Source organism: Aethalodelphis obliquidens, unplaced genomic scaffold (genome assembly GCF_003676395.1).
Source record: "Aethalodelphis obliquidens isolate GAN/ISIS:26980383/991018 unplaced genomic scaffold, ASM367639v1 scaffold34, whole genome shotgun sequence".
In the NCBI taxonomy this organism is placed as follows: domain Eukaryota; kingdom Metazoa; phylum Chordata; class Mammalia; order Artiodactyla; family Delphinidae; genus Aethalodelphis; species Aethalodelphis obliquidens.
This window is the reverse complement of record NW_020837978.1, coordinates 11336513-11351402: the sequence shown is the minus strand read 5'-3', so window position 1 is coordinate 11351402 and position 14890 is coordinate 11336513. Positions and strand designations below refer to the sequence as shown.

The window sequence follows — 14890 nt, the reverse complement described above, 5'->3', positions numbered from 1 at the left end:
CATATACATTTTTGTTTTTGGAGGGTGTGTGAGAATGTTTATTTTTATTTTCTGGTTCCCTTCAAGGGACACGGTGCAACCGTTTTCTTAATTCAGTTCCACTTCTTTCCACATATGGATACTGTTTAAAGCTTCGTATTTTATTATCTCCTCTCATTGCTCTTTTATCTCCTAGCTTGGCATTTTTGGAGGAACTTATTCTATTGATGTGTCCACCCCACTTTAGCTGTTTCTCTAACTCTGGTTTCATGGCTCATAAAGAAGAAACAATTTGAGAGCATCACATTCCTGGGGACTCTCGGTGGTAAATGTTTTGAAGTCACATGATGGCTCCGTCCAGTGGATTTCCAGACTGTTTGCAAAGAGTGAGTCAAGTTTCCATCCTGGTCCAGAAAATCAAAATTGGATATCAGTTTCCCTTTCTGAGATGCTGAAGCGTGGAGAATGCCGTGAGAATGCCGATAGCTTTTGGCATCTCTGGGTCTGCAGGATGAATTTCCTGAGGGTTCATTAAAGACTGAGCCTGTATACTGCTCAGTATACTCCTCAGTAGGGTGTTGGTTTCTGGCTCAGTGCAACTGAGAACCGTCTGAAGGGAGATCACATGAAGCTGTGAGATTATTTACAGTTCTTGCCATTTCACTTGAACTGAAGGGTGTTCCAGCCACATGGAAGTAAGATATGGATTCTTCCAGGGCTGGAAGGAATCTGAGATATCAAGTCTATTCTCATTTATTAAATGACCTTTTCCAGCTAAATAAGGCTCTTTCCTGGCTCAGGACAATTTCCACGGATGATTTCTGACTTTGGCCCCCTTTTTGACCTCTAAGCCAAACCCCGTGTATCAGAGTTGATTAAGCCTCCACCTTGGTCTCTCCTGTTAGGGGTTGTGGGAAGCCCTAGCCAGGCCCATTTTTAGGGAAAATTTTGCACCAGCCCCTCAATGATTTGTGTGCCTATCCTTCAGTGTAGAGTTGTTGCTTTCCCAGTCCATATAGATCTAGCTGGAATCATCAGACCGACCATTTGAGTTCTAGCCAATGGAATATGGGCAGAAGTGATGAAACCGCTTCCAGATCTGTCCCCCAACCCCTGCTGAGTGATCCCGTATGTGCATTTTTTCCTAGAATGCCGGCTGATGTCAACTCCCAGGGCCAGGGGATGGGACCCAGGTGTGGAAGAGCCCCTGCCAGCTGTGTCCACGGTGGCTGTGTGAGCCGAGGACTGACTCCTCTGTTCCCCACTGTGTCCCCTGCCCCCCACCACTAGTTCTACCATGGAGCTTATGTAAGAAAAATTCAACAACTCTATATTTTGTTAAGCCTCTGAGAAATTGTAGCACGTTGGTTATGACAGAGAGTATTAGCTGAACTCATACTCAGGGAATTTCTAGTCTTTCATGGGCTGCTGGCCACTACTTCCACCTTGGGCATATCCACTGTGAGGAAAAGTCAGGAGACCTCTCATTGGTCTCAGCTGTTCATTCCTTTTCAAACCTGCTGAAGCTTGTGAGTAGAAATGCTTGATACCCTTGAGTTTCATTTCTGCCTTTCCCTGAACCAAAGGCTGGTTCTTTCCAACCCGGGCCTAAGATAAACTTGCTTTTTGACTACCATTTGCTGTTCTCTATGTAAGTGACGAACGTTAATTAAGTCCCTGTTAATTAAGTCTGTCTAGCCCTGGGCCGGGACTAAGAGAAATAGCAAAGAATCCAGTTTTTCTTCTCAAATTTTATAAATTAAATAGAGAATCAAGAGATCCGTACAGAAATCAACTAGAGGATAATATGATGCCAGATGTAAACATATTCTATAGGAATTCAGCAAAGGGAAAGACTCGTGTGGACTGACTGTGCTTGGTCGGAGAAGCTTTTAGCCGATGGAAGGATTCTATGTGGCCTAGAAGGGAGCCTGGGCACCAGGGTGATGTGAAGTCTCATAAGCCCTGCTTAGCACGAAAAGAGCCCATCCTCTTCTCTCTGGAGCAAGGGAGTTAGGTTTGGCCAAGCAAAGCTGAGGATTTGAGGTGACTGGAGAAGGCCAGAGGGGTGCAGAGAATGACTGGTATTTACACTCTGTTCTCACTGGGTTCCTCCTGGGAGATGAATGCAGGATGGAAAGGGAAGAGCCTGAGGGTTGGTTTCCCTTGTTCTAGGCCTTGGAGGGGACATAACCCCTCTGGGGTCTCTGTCCATAGCACACACTCCCCTCTACCAGTGGTGTGCTGCAGTCAGCTCTATTGGCTCGAGAGGCTTGATGGATACATTTTCAGGAAGGTTGTAGCCAGCTGTTAAGCCCATCTATTAGGATTATAAATTAAACGGTGTAAGTCTTATATAAACTTACAATTTAACAAACTATATTAAAACAAAGATAATCACAACTGAAACTCATCACTTCCCTGGTATTTGCTACAGTTTTCTATTATCTATGCTTTGCAGGTTACTTACAACTGTTGTAGCTGTTTGGTGGTCTTACGGGCTGAATTATGTCCCCCCAAATTTATATGTGATGTTCTAATCCCCCAGTCTCAGAATGTGACCTTATATAGAAGTAGGGTTTTGCAGATGTATTAGTTAAGATGAGGTCATTAGGGTGGTCCCTTCATCCAGTACGCCTGATGTCCTTATAAAAAGGGAAAATTTGGACACAGGCATACATACAGAGAGAGAACACCGTGTGAATGTGGAGAGATCAGGGCAATGCTGCAGAAGCCAAGAAATGCCAAAGATGTGGCCAGCAAATCCCCAGAAGGTAGGAAAGAGGCCTGGAACTGATTACCCTTCCCAGCCCTTGGAAGGATCCCACCCCACTGACACCTTGGTCTGAGACTTCCAGCCTCCAGAACTCTGAGAGAGTTAAGTTTCTGTCATTGAAGGCTCCCCATCTGTGGTGCTCTGTGAGACAGCCCCAGGAAGCGAATCCAGGTGGAAACACTGTACTGTGGAACCATGTGCCCCTCCCACCGCTCCCTGCCACTCCCCCTCCCCTAGCTCCTCATTCTTTGACTTCCTGTTGAGAGCTTGAAATCTACCAGAGTAGGCTGATTTGTAAACACACCCCACAAATAAGGGTTCGATTCATCATTTCCTTGGTTGTCTAGACAAGGGGTAGGTAAAGTACAGCCTGTGGGCCAAATCTGGGCCCCCTCTTGGTTTTGTAAAAGTTTTATTGGAACGTGGCTGTGCTCACTCCTTTATGTATTGTGCGTGGCCGCTTTCACCCTAAAAGGGCGAAAGGGCTCACAAAGTTGGCAATATTATCTGTCCCTTTAGAGGAAAAGTCTGCTGACCTTTGGCCTGCAGTTAAGAAAGTGATGTGGACAATGTTAAAAACACAGATAAAACTTTAAAGTGTGCCTCTGTGTAGCCATTACATTGTGATAGCACAGAAAATTGAGAAAATATGCTTCCTGTATTTGAAGACTATTATCTGATTCTGCAGAGAAGTTGCTCTTATCATGGACAAATGAGTGAAGTTCTGACATAGATCTTTGTCATTTTGCTCTCCTCTTGTTCAGCATATGTGTCAGGAATATCCTTGTTCGTCAGTGACAACCTTAGGGTTGGCAACAGACATGAGAGTTTGTGGAAAATCAGTGGAAGCGTCTGTGAGAATCAGTTGGCTATAGGGAATTTACTTGTGTGTAACAGACCTGTGTCTGTATACATATGCACATACCTATGTCCCCTGGAGAGCCTGTTGTTGAACATTTACCAGCACGCCGTGCCCCCAGCCTCCACGCAACACTCACAGCTGAGTAGAGGCCACCCAGTGTGTGGGTTTGTTGCCGTATGACTTTGGCCTTGGCTAGGTTTCACTACTGTGTCGATTTGGCTTGTCTAGAAGAGCACTGTTGGTGGAAGCAATTGCGGTAGAAAAGCTCAGGGGCACCAAGGAGCTTGGCCAAGCTAAAATCTGCTCTGGGCGAGGAAAATGCCAAGCATTCCCGGGTGAAGTGGACCTGCTGGCCCGCTGATGGAGGGGCTCAAAAGCAAATCCAAGTTCGGACTTGCTCCCACCAGCAGTGGAAGTCCTTATGCAAGGGGGTGACAGGGTGAACGTGCTGATTTAAGAAGACCTGTCTGGTGACAACATGAGGGACACATGGGGCAGAAGACCAGCTGGGGGCTATTGCAACCCGTGCCTTAGAAAAGCCTCAGAACGTGATGGCTCTGCCCGAGGCATGTGTTCTGGCATTTGAAAGGAAGACTGGCCAAAGGTTAAGAAACGGGATCGTTGCTTGTTTGTGGAAGTCTCAGTGGACCCCCAGAGCCTGCAAAACAGAAAAATAGAAAAGCAGTTCTGAAAAGCTTTTCCAAACGGCTGTCATGTGGCTTTCTACCATCCCTCTGCTGCTTTCTGGGTGTTCAGTAGAAAGGAAGAAATAGTTTTTCGGTAACTTTTGCTCAACCACAAACAGATATGCATGGAGGGTCTCACTTTAAAACCGAGACTGTGCATTTGCGGTAAATTGGGAGGGCTAGGGGCTCCCTGGAGACTATATGAGGGGGGTGCTCCCATAGCACCTTGGGTTCACCCCTCGCAGAGCCCTGCAACCTCTGCCCGGCCCTCCTGGCCTGTGAGAGCAGATGCTGAGGCCGTTTCCCACAGTGTAGCAAAGACCCAATAGCTGCCCGTGCCTTTGGGAACCTGTCACCACCCCCCTCACCCCAGCAAGGAAGTGACTTCAACCAGCATCTGTTCAGAGCCCCTTCCCCATTGGGAGCACCCATCCCTTGCCTCTTCCTTCTGAGCCCAGGTTGATTGAAGGCAGGAAGGATTCAAGGAGCTCTGGTTTGATGCTCTGGCACGAAGCCACCAGACCTCAGTTTGCTTCCTGCCTGCTGAGTTGGGTCCAGTACTGGTTACTGGGCTTGTGCTTTCTCCTGATGCCAGATGGAACAGGTCTTTCCCCGGCGGCCCCCTGCTTAGTGCTCCAGACCCCTGAGAACTGGGGTTTGGATTTGTTCATGCCGGTCTCTCTGTGGCTTGCAGAAACGGATTCCTGCCCCTGGTCCCTAGCCCACAGCCTTGGTTACCTGCTGACAGGTGGTCAGATAATGGCCTAGCTGCATGCCTTCCCACATCTCCCAGTGTGGCCTGTTGCTAGATTTTCCCTTTCTTCCCTCTGAATTCAACTTCAAGTATGCGGTGGAGGAAAAGACAATGACTTTGAAATCCACCAGATTGGGGCTCAAACATATGATTTGTCACAAAGTAGCTGTGTGGTCTTGGGCAAATTATTTAACCTCTCTGAGCCACAGTTTCTTAATCTGTACAAAGGAGATAAGACATCAGGTTGTTCTAAGGATTAAAAGAGAGAGCTTAGGTGGAGGGTCTGTTATTTAATACTATGCTCTCAGACCCACTCACCCAGATGTCCTTCAAATGCAGATTCTGGTTCAGTCACTCTGGGGCTGGGCCTGGGATCCTGCCTGTTTAACCAACTCACAGGTGATGCGGACACTGCTGGGCTCCAGACCACACTTCGAAGAGCAGGACATGACATTGACTCCCTTCTAAGCACCTGCAGCCTCTAATACCTGCCTTATCCCAGAAGGAGGCCCTTACTTCAGGCCAGAGACCCCTGGTCTGCCCTCCCCGCCTCTCCGTCCTGCCCTGACAGGAGATCTGTCCCCAGCTTTCATAGCCCAGGAGACTAACAACAAGGAGAAACTCTTTGCAGAGGAAGAAAGGAAACTCTCGCTGTGTGTGGCGGTGAATTTAAAACAGGGACGGTGGGCGGGACAGATGCAGGAACAGGTATTCCACAGGAGCAGGTATGTGAGGGTTGCTACACCTATTTAGAATGACTTAAGAACTTTAACAGTCTTTTGAAATTTGTGATGAATGAGCCCTAGAGAGCTGGGCTGTGGAAAAAAAAATTGGAGGGCCGTCAAAGCTCTGTCCCTGAGCTGATAAAAAGTATGGAAAATTGCAGGAAGGAAGGCAAAAAAACAATGAGGGTGCGTGTGTGTATTTGTGATCTAATTGGTTTTTATTCCCAGAAATGCCCCTTTTCTTCTCCTCCTTGATTTTTTTCCTCGCTGAATGCTTCTGTGTGAAACCTTTGGATGCATGCGTCTCCTTGATCCAGGCGTCCAAACGCCGTGCTTCCCCAACCCTTCACGTAGTCTGTAGTTAACCCGCTGATTAAGGGGTAACCGGGGCTTAGAAAAGCCATCCAGCGGGGCTGTGAGGCTCTCCCCGGGGGAGGACCCGCAGTGGCTGCCTGATTCACCCAGCAGCTCATACCTGGGACTCCAGTGCTGTGGGCTCTTCTGGTAGGAGGGGTGGGGACCAATGGGGAGTCCCTCAGTGTTTGTCAACGGCCTTGACAGTGATGCGGCTACCAGAACCAGCACCTCCACAGCTGATCTAGCTGCTCTAGGTGTATTCTGTCTCCTTCAAGGAGGCCTCATGAATGAGGAGCCTGTGTGGTTTCCTCTTCATTCTGTTCACTGAGGCCCTGGCTTAGAGTGGGCGGGCGAGTGGGTGGGGAATTACCAATCTCCCATCTCCCCATACCAGGACACACCCTGCCAGGACAGTGACAGAGCTTTTCGACTGCTTTTTAGTTCCTCTTCTCCTTTTAGGAAGCTGGCAGTGGTCCAAAGGGAGCTGGACTAGAAGAGTTTATTTCCCGTTCTCTGTGTGGCCCTGTTTTGCCACAAGAGGGTCTTTGTACAGGGATTGGCGGCTGGTGTCCAATGGACAGACCTTGCCCTTCCCCAGAGGCTTCTCCTGTCCTCAGCTTAGGCCTGCCTGTTGGAAACTCCCTTACTTAGAGCAGCTTCCTGCCGTTCCACATCCTGAAGCACGTCTGTCTCCTGAATGTCTGTTACCACACTTCTCCTCTCTGCTTTCTAGCCTAGTCCTTTACACACGTGTAAGATCTTAAAGGCTAGGATAAATTGCCCTTGAGGGCGGGAACCATGACTGATCTATCTTTATATCATTTTCATCGATAGTGTTCGAAAATACCTACTCAGTGGGTGATTGGAAAGTTGGTGTACTTTAAAGCCATATCTGTCTGTAGAGCCAGCCTCACTTAGACCTGGAATCGATACTCCTGTGCTTCTTTGTCCTGTCCCAGCTCCTATGGACTATTGAATCTTTTTGTGCAGTTGTGATGAGCAGATACACCACTTGCTGTACCACATAGATCCTAAGAAAAATATTGCCAGGCCGTTTTCAAGTCAAAAGCCAAATAGTTTAGTATTTGGAAATACATGGTTTTTTGCAAATGCTGAGACTAGAAAAGTAAGCTGGAATGCAAAACACTTGCTTTAAAATTCTTTAAACATTATAACAGGTATTTCTTATTCTTCTTGCTTTGGAAACAATTCTCTGCAGATCTTGAAAAGAGCCCCCTCTGATCCTGGCAGCGGACTCAGGCCACTGTGGCCTTTGAATGTTGGAAGAGTCACCCTGCCTGGGTCTGGGAACTGTTCTGCTCCTGGTCATCAGTAGCGGGGGGCAAGGCGCCGGAAGCATGGGCCTCCTTTAGAGCGGTGAAAAAAAAAATCAATGACTGGCAGAAAAAAAAAATGTGTGGGGAGGGAGGGAGGACAGTATGGATCAGAAATGCAAGCCTCGGGGCTTCCCTGGTGGCGCAGTGGTTGAGAGTCCGCCTGCCGATGCAGGGGACGCGGGTTCGTGCCCCGGTCCAGGAAGATCCCACATGCCGTGGAGCGGCTGGGCGCTTGAGCCATGGCCGCTGAGCCTGTGCGTCCGGAGCCTGTGCTCCGCAACGGGAGAGGCCACAACAGTGAGAGGCCTGCGTACCGCAAAAAAAAAAAAAAAAAGAAAAAACAAAAGCAAGCCTCTCTAATTCACTGCTTCTTCCTCCCTCCCGTTCCCAGGCCAGCTCCCACACAGCTTCGTCACCAAGAGTGGGTCTGAATTGCTTTAACTGCTGAGATCCCAGCTCCAGCGTGACCGTGAATCATGGGGCCGGAGGTACAGCACTGGGATTAAAGGGATTCCCCTATGTCGCGAGCCTGCCAAGCAAACCGACGGGGCAGCAGTCTCTGCAGCCTTTGCCCAGGACACTGACGTTGTCCTGCGCTCTGTCAGCTACAAAGGTTTCATATCACATGATGGCTTTTGTGTTGTCTCAGGGATGCCGGGAATCCCTAACTCAGGGCAGTTGGCTGAGGAAAGAGTGGCTTCTCCGGGCTGCCTGTACCTCTCCCTGTCCTGGCAAACTTTGCTTCTCTTCCTGGAGTTTAGGCAGCGGATTGAATTGGTGGCTCTGTTTGCTTCCATGTGACCTTTCTGTCGCAGTGCTTCCTTCCTTAGCTCCTCCCTCAGTGCCTCTCAGACCCTCATATTAAACAAATCTCTGGTCCAAGTGACTCTGGACAGAGTGACCTCTTGGGTCAGCTGGATCAGTTGCCACATCTCCCAGTGTGGGCTATTGCTGGATTTCCTTTTTCTTGGGGTGGACGTATGTGCAAGCATGGCTGTTGCTTAAATTTTTGGACTCCAAAATAGTTAATTAACATGTTCCCCGCCCCCCTCCCTGAAAGGAAAAGAATTTTCTTTTCCTCTTTGAATTTGCCGGCTCTTGGCCACGCAGCCCATTTTACTAAGTTTAAATGCATCTGTTTTGTGAGGAACAGAGACGCGGAGGCATTTTGCTGGTCGTAACTGAAAGGCCCAGCCCCTCCGTGGGCCCCGGCGTCATCCTGGGGTTCATGGCTCCCACTGCAGGCATGTGGATTTTTATTTCTCAGGCTGGAGTTTTGTAGTCATGCTGCTTTAGGGGCAGGGGACTGCGTTCCACGGTTGTGTGACGGTGAGAGCCCTCTTGGCGTATCAGCTGTTTATAAGCTAATGTAGACCTAGCACCTACTCTGCTCATGTGCTCTGTACTGAGAACAGAGACGTGAATGGCAGCCTATGTTTGAGGAGCTCTCGGAGCAGGGAGGGAGAAACTTACGTAAACTGCCGATTGTCATGTAAGGTGCTAGGTCGACGGGCCTGGGTCTGTTTGTAACGTGAATGTTTCCAGGCTCTGCCAGCCTGTGGGTACAGATGAGGTCAAATTCACTGTCGGAACTCGAATTTCACTGGCCTCTGCCCCTCCCCCAGAGCGTGGACCCTCACCAGTTACATCTGGGAGTCCCTCCTTCTTTCCTCCTTTTTATTTGGGGCCCTCGTGACCTCACCTAGACCTCTGCCAGAGTTTCCTAACTGGCTTCACTGCCTCTGGTCTCTGCCCCCTTCCATTCTGTACCCAGAGTTACTTCAATAAATGACCCTCCTTGGATGGGGTCCTGCCGGAATTGGCGTTCTGCAGGATTCCTCTTGCTGGTTAGAGCAAGGTCCCAGGATATCATTAAAATCACATTGCTAGTTATTGGTCTATTAAATGTTTTTACAAATATGGTTTTTACTTTACCCGTTTTCAGACAGAATTTGAAACAGTTTCCATTCATCTTTCTAGTTAGTCCCAACCCATCAGTCTCAAGGGAAATGGCCGTTTAGAATCAACATCTTTATTTGTTCCACCTGGATATCTATGAAATTGGAAAGGATTAGAACTCTTATGGAGATACTGATCCTTACCAAATTTCAAAAAGAAAGATTGGAATTAGGCCAACCATAACTTTATTCACCGTGGGCTTTAAGGACTCTATCTGAAATGGATTTTCTGCAGAATGTACCCTGCCCTGGTATATCACGTGTAGGTATTGATGGAAGCCCCTGGACAAACAGAGCAGTGAGTACAGGACATCAGGGTGTTAATTAGACAGAGTATGAATCAGACTGTGATGTAAGAAATCAGGAAACTGAGACTTCCTCAAAGGGTTGGCTTTTAGCATTGACCAGTGCAAAAAACTACAATAAGAACGTTTAAAAAATGTTTTGCTAAGACCAGAAAAGAGCCGTAAGGACTTCTGATGCATTAAATTAACACTTAGGAAGATTTTACCGTAATGCGTACAATCTAGATTTTTCTTGTTTTCATTCTGAAGGGAAGAATGAACTTCAGGAAGCTCTTTTTTTGTGTATGTTACACAAGATATGGGGATTCAGGTGGGAGATACTGGTGGCCTAGGTCTGGAAGGGACTTTGCCTGAGGACCTGGAAGATATTTTTCCTGAGTCAATTACTGTCAAACCAAGAGGAAACTGATGTAGGGGAGGAAAATGTTTTCCTCGACCCTCTTAGGGTCGCTGGCTGGGGCTGAACGATAAACCGACAAAGAGAAATTAATGAGATTTACGTAAGTTTTATGTGATACAGGAGTCTTTGTAAGGAAATGAAGACTCAAAGAAGCAATTAAAACCGTGTGTTCTTATGCCAGGTTTGATGACAAGTGGACAGTCGTGGAGAAGTGTTATAGGACAAAGGGTATGAGGTGAGGGTAGTAAACTGGGGACATTCAGCCAGGCCTATGTTTTCAGATTCTTCTCGGTGTCCCTCTGTTTTAGAGATAAGGACGCTCCTCTCCTCCAGGTATGCGGCTGGTGGGGGGCACCTCTCACATGAGGGTTTTATGACCTGCTTCAGGGGAGAAAGGCAGGGGGCTGTCAGAGTAATCTCCCTGCTTCTGCTGTTTTCTCAAACTCCTTCAGCTTAAAATATTCACTCTGCCGAGCTGCCATGTTTTGGGGTAGCGCATTCTGAGCCCCACCACTGAGGAGGTTACTCAGAGAGGGAAGCCAGGATCTGCGTAAGGGAGGCAGGCACCTCCATTCTCGTTATCAGAAAATGTCATCATTTTATCCCTACAGCACTTTGTTGGAAGGTCAAGACATTGTAGAAAGAGATCCAGGCAGGCTGGATTAGACAAGGAAATCTCCACAAGGAGAAAAGAAATTGCCCTTGTGTTTGAGGGATGGGCAGGTGTCAGCCAGCCAGGGGCAAGTACATTCTCGGTGGGAATGAGTGAAGTGGGGTGGACGTGAAACAGCGGGGTTGGGGCCTTGCTCTTGGAGAAGGGACGTGTTGGGAATAGGAGCCTACGTTCCTAGGAGGGTAGGGCTGTATCACTAGGGCCATGAGAGCCAGGGAAAGAAGCTGAAATTTAACGCTGCAGGAAGCTGGAAGCCATGGAAACAAGAACGAGACAGATTTGGAGAGGAAAGCCCGAGTTTGGGGATGTCGTAATTTGAGACGTGAGGGCTAGGCCTGAGTGAATGTGGTCCCGGTGGGAAGGACTACATGCAAAAGACAACTTACAGAGAAAAAGTACTGGGACTTGGAGACTGATTGTTATGGGAAGGGAAAGAAAGTGTTAAACATGACAGCAGGGTTGGGGCCCATAGAGACCCAGGTACCAAAGATGAGGGGACGAGCTGGATGGGAAGAAGGCTGATGAGTTTTGCTTTGGCTGTTGGAGTTTAAGGAAAGGTTGAGAAACCCAAGTGGGACTCAACTGCAGGCTGCTTCCTAAAGCCTTGGAGACAGAGATCTACTCCGAGGAGATGACTGAACCTGTGAGCGTGGAAAAATGTTCTCTTAAAGGAGTGTGAGGAAAGAAGAGCAGGGGGTCCGAGTCGGGGCCTGGGACTGGACGTTGAAGAGGAACCTACGAAGCAAACAAATGTTCCCAGCCAACGCTCGTCCTGTGCGATGCCTTGCTGCCTGTCGCTCGGGGTGTGGCATCCCTGACAGTGGCATCCCCAGTGCCAGAGACAAGCCACGCAGGACCGGAAGCCAAAGAGATGAGGGTGATTTGCTGCATTATTTGACCTACACGTTTTGGTGTCTAGTTCAGGGCACGATTTTAAACATGGCGCCCTCCTTCAGGCTTAAGGTCCATATTATCAATTGCCTAAGCTGGTGCTTAGAAAAGGACTCTGTAATTAGGGTTGCCAGATCTAGCAAATAAAAATAGAGGATGCCCAGTTACGTTTGAATTTCAGATAAACAACAGAAAAAGTTTTAGTATAAGTATGTTCCCAACGTTGTATGGTATGTACATACGTATAAGAAAATTGTTACTGTCGATATGGAATTCAGATTTAACTAGGTATACTGTAGTTCATCTGGCAGTTCTGTCCTCTGAGGAATTGTCTGAGTTCAGCACTAAGGGGGCCATCTTCACTCCTTTTCTTAGCTGAGAGGCTCCGTCCCCAAAACACAGTTCATTCTCTTTCCTCCTTCCCTCCCATTGAATCAGATGATGGGTGTAATTCAGAGCCAACCAGGGGTTGTTCCACACTCATCACGTCCCTGACAGGACACAAGGCATTTTCACACGTACAGTATTGGCAACTTTTTCAGGGGATACAACACTTGGAAATCTGACGTTTTTGGAAAAAATATCCTGAACTTGAAATAGTTTTACCAGCAATCTAGATGAGATGATGGTATTTGCAGGTGTGCAATAAAATATTGCCATAGAGAAACACACGTATCCAAAACAGAGCCATTATGTTTTTAGGTCATTCCACTGATAACTGGGAGGGATAATTTATTGAGAGATTAATTTTTGTTCTCCCTGTTGTATTTTCACCTCCCCCATCCTGCAAAACCAAGCCTTTGTGTTACGAGGCCAAAGCACGTTTTATTGGTACCCAGAAGACAATCCTACCCAATGCTTTGTTTTAAAGACCCTTTGAGAAGTGCTGAACTGGGTAGTCCAGGAGAAGAAGGGGGCGAAGGAAAGTATTTGCAGTTGAGGAGTTGCACTGGCTCAGTGTTGGTGCGTGGGGAGTGGGAAATTCCATAAAACTAAGAGGAAAGGCCAACTTCGGGGTTTTCCAAGTGTGGAAGGGCCTGGGCCCCTCTCATGCCGAGGGCCTCCTAAGGACTGTGGCTGATTGCTATAGAGCAATGGTTAGGGGTGGGTCTCACCTAGCCATGGGTAAGTCTGTGGACACAGTGACTCTAAGAGGGCATCTCCCAAGTCCTTTCAGAATAGATTGTCCAGACCTTGTCAGGCAACCAGTGATAGTCTCTCTTCTTGACTAAACTACAGTCAAGCTCCTTTAAGCCAGCTAGACCTTGACCTTGGGCTTTAGTGTCTATCCTTGTTGGGCCTGCATTGCCCAGTTCTAGCAAGAATCCTGTTAGGACAGTTTAGAGAGAACCCTCACCCTTAATACCTGATCATCTTCCATATCTGATCAAATGCCTCATCCTCCATCCTTGGTATCTGATCATCCTGGTTTGTCTTCAGCAAGAATCCTATCAAGTTGGTTTAGCCAGAATCCCCTCTTATACCTGATGTCTCCTCTTAGTAATTTTCCATCTGCCTCCACACCCCTCCTTCTTCTTGGCTATAACCCCCCACTTTTCTTTATTGAATGCAGTTGTCTCCTGAATAAAGTTTTCCTTGTCATTTTTAACAAGTGTCAGAATAAGTTTTAACACCAGTTCACGACAGCAGCAGGAAGAGAAGGTCTGTTGGTCGTGATGGCGGCCTCCCCAGCTCAGCCTCCTGGCACCTCCCTCCCCCCTCTTCCTCCCTCCTCCCGGTCCTGGTACCACGTGGAACTCATGACGCCACAGAGGCAGCAAAGAAGCCCCAGTAACAACTGAGACTGCATTTCCCACCAGCCAGGCAGGTGGGAACCAGAAACAATAAATTTGATTCAGAAAGAGAAAAAAAATCCTATTATCCTGCTTCTTGAATTGCAGATTAACATTCTGTCCCAATTTTCCTTCTTGCTTCTTCTTTTAGTCTAAGAGGTCACAGAAACTACAAGTTTAAGTAAAATCTGAAGAAAACCCTGAAGAATATTCTACCCGTTACCTTAACGCTGCTCTCCCATCTCCTATAGCAGAGTTATGAAAACAGCACCGTTCAGACAATTGTTAGCAGCTGAACATCTCAGTTAGTTCGGGGTCACAGGGATGCAGTTAGAAAAACTGGATGTTATCTCATCATGGAAGGCTGCGCACAGGATGCTGACATTTAAAAACCCCATGTCCAGTGTAACACAATGACTTTATTTATAGACTATCAAGGATCTCAGACAAAAGTGATACATAGGGAGAAATACAAAGAAGGAAGGGGCAAGCCGTAGAAGTCTGAGGCTGAACGGAGAAGGAAACCCCCAGCCAAATCTGAGACACATCAAGCTTTTGTCAGTTCCTGTGATTAGCAGGAAGTTGCGATGACTCACTGCATCCTGTCACCCTTGCTCCGCGCTCCCATTTATACCCTCCCAGGGTTTTAAAGCCCTGATTTGTGTAGAAAATGACACAATTTGTTAAAGAATGACTGTGCTCTGTTTGTCATATCTGTAGTTTTCAAAAGCACAAAATGGTTGTACATCTCAACATCTAAAGCTGACTGAGTCACCCCAGGATGGCCTTGCCTTGGAGGCTGGTGCCATGTGGCGGGAGGGCACCCAGGGCGACCTTTGAAGGGCTTCTTCATGTCTCCCTGGGGACACCTGGATGGGGAGGGAGTGGGGCCACCTTGGCCTTCAAGTCTTGCCATGCATCTCTTACTGAAAGGAAGTATCCTCACTTGAATATTCAAGAGCAGGTGAAGTTTGTTTAGCTTGTCCATCTACCAGCCTTGTTAGGTTTTAAGGCTGGGTGGAGAGAGAGAGACAGACAGACAGACAGAGAGAGACAGAGACAGAGACAGAGACAGAGAGAGAGAGAGAATATCTCCCAACAGAATACAGATAAGATCAGCAAGGGAAATTCTACTTTGTTTTCTCTTTTGCTCTCCTAATTGCCACTTACTGGGGTTATTCCTTTCTTAGATGGGCCTCTACTTCACTTTCACCACAAACTGTTATGATTTAAAAATTAAAGTGAGATATCCTGGCTCATCCATTTCCTTTTAATAGGATGACCTATGGTAATCAATAGAGGAAGTGCGGGAAAGGTAACGAATGTATGCGCTTGTTGGAGAGTATTGAATTAAGTGATATGTGTGCAAGGTAGAAAGATGAGATCCTTTAGAA

General features: G+C 47.5%; 1 long non-coding RNA gene across 2 annotated transcripts in view; it reads left to right on the top strand.

Moving 5' to 3' along the window:
* The window catches only part of LOC113631765 (uncharacterized), a 353230-nt gene that overhangs the window by 168310 nt on the left and 170030 nt on the right, over window positions 1-14890 (top strand). The gene's annotated exons all lie outside the window — the stretch shown is intronic.